This window comes from Callorhinus ursinus, unplaced genomic scaffold (genome assembly GCF_003265705.2).
Source record: "Callorhinus ursinus isolate GAN/ISIS: 27379988/994484 unplaced genomic scaffold, GSC_fseal_2.0 scaffold78, whole genome shotgun sequence".
In the NCBI taxonomy this organism is placed as follows: domain Eukaryota; kingdom Metazoa; phylum Chordata; class Mammalia; order Carnivora; family Otariidae; genus Callorhinus; species Callorhinus ursinus.
In genome coordinates this window covers 4750242-4752594 of record NW_027397140.1, presented here as the reverse complement: position 1 = coordinate 4752594, position 2353 = coordinate 4750242, and positions in this window count along the sequence as shown.

Below are 2353 nucleotides of genomic sequence, written 5' to 3'. Positions count from 1 at the left end.
TTTCTATTTCATTGATTTCTGCTCTAATATTTATTATTTCTCTCCTGCTTGGTTTAGGCTTATTTGCTGTTTTTCTCCAGCTACTTTAAGTGTAAGGTTAGCTTATACATTTGGGATTTTTCTAATTTTTTGAGAAAGACTTGGATGGCTATGTATTTCCTCCTTAGGACTGCCTTGGCAGTATCCCATAGGTTTTGGACTCATGTATTTTTGTTCTCATTGGATTCCATGAATTGTTTAAGTTCTTCTTTAGTTTCCTGGTTGACCCATTCATTCTTTAGCAGGATGCTCTTTAACTTCCAACTGTTTGAATTCCTTCCAAAATTTTTCTTGTGATTGAGTTCCAGTTTCAAGGCATTGTGGTCTGATAACATGCAGGGAATAATCTCAGTCTTTGGTATTGGCTGAGACCTTATTTGTGACCTAGTATCTGGTCTATTTTGGAGAAGGTTTCATGTTCATTCATGAAGAATAAGTATTCTGCTGTTTTAGCGTGGAATGTTCTGTATATATCTATGAAGTCCACCTGGTCCAATGTGTCATTCAGAGCTCTTGTCTCTTTGTTAATCTTCTGTTTAGATAATCTGTCCAATGCTGAGTGGAGAATTAAAATCTTCTGCTATTAATGTATTATTGTCGATCTGCTTTTATTTTGGTTAACAGCTGGCTTATGTAGTTGGCTGCTCCCATGTTGGGGGCATAGATACTTACAACTGTTAGATTATCTTTTTGATAGACCCTTTAAGAATGATATAGTGTCCCTCTGGATCTCTTATTACAGTCTTTGGTTTAAATTCTAATTTGTCTGATATAAGAATTGCTACCCCAGCTTTCTTTTGAGGTCGGTTGGGATGATAAATGGTTCTCCATCCCCTCACTTTCAGTCTGGAGGTGTATTTAAGTTCAAAATGAGTCTCTTGTAGCCAGCATATGGATGGGTCCTGTCTTTGTATACAATCTGCAACCTTGTGAAGTTTCATGGGAGCATTTAGGCCTTTCACATTGAGAGTTACTACTGAAAGATGTATATTTATTGCCATCCTATTGTCTGTACAGTCCCTGTTTCTATGGATTGTTACTGTAAATTTCTGGTCTATATTGCTTTTGGGGTCTTTCTTCTTTTATAGAATCCCCCTTAGTATTTCTTGCGAGGCTGGTATGGTGGTCACATATTCTTTCAGTTTCTGCTGATCCTGGAAGCTCTTTATCTCTCCATCCATTCTGAATGACAGCCTTGCAGGATAAAGTATTCTTGGCTGCATATTCTTCTCATTTAGTACTCTGAATATGTCTTGCCAGCCCTTTCTGGCTTGCCAGGTCTCTGTGGATAGGTCTGATGTTATTCTGATGTTCCTCCCTCTATATGTAAGTAATCTCTTTCCCCTAATTGCCCTTAGGATGGCTTCCTTGGTTCTAAGATTTATTTTACTGTTACGTGCCAGGGCATTGGTCTGTTCTCCTTGAATTTGGGAGAGGCCTTCTCTGCCTCTAGGACATGAATGCTTGTTTTATTCCCCAGATTAGGGAAGTTCTCAACTACGATTTGCTCAAATATGTATTCTAGTCCTCTCTCTCTCTCTCTCTCCACCCCCTCAGGGACCAGAGTAATTCTGACTTTGGAATGTTTTATGGCATCATTGATTTCTCTAAGTCTGTTCTCATGGATTTTAAGCTGTCCCAGGCATCCTCCTGTTGTTTCCTTTCTATCAGCTTATCTTCTAGGTCACTAATTCATTCTTCTACCTCATTTACCCTAGCAGTTAGAGTACCCAATTTAGACTGTATCTCATTCATAACATTTTTATGTTCAGCCTGATTAGCTCTCATTTATGCCTTTAGAGACTCTATGTTGCTGCTAATGGTTTTCTTAAGCCTACCTATTGTCTTCATAATTGCTATCCTGAAGTCTATTTCTGACATCTTGCTTATATCCATATCCATTAGGTCTGTGAGAGAGGTCATTGTCTCTGGTTCTTTTCCTTGTTGGGAGTTCCTCCTCATAGTCATTCTGTTGAGGGGTGGTTGAGGGGATGTACAGAGTTGAAAATATCAACCACAATCCAGGAGGCAAGATGCACCCTGGGAAAGTCGGAGGGGTCGGAAGCCACCACCAAAAAAACACAGCCAAAATGAAACCCAAGAATAAGATTTATAAAGTTAAAAAAAAAGTGGGGGAGTGAGGGGACGGGGGACTATAATCTCTCAATGTGGGCAAGGTAGGGTGTTTCAGTTCTTCCTGGGTGTATTTTGTTCTCTTTGCTAGAGAGCACTACTTCTCAGAGTTACAGGGAAATTAAAACTGGTGTACAAAGGTAGTATTGAATAGAGAAAAGGACTACATTGAAGCTTATAT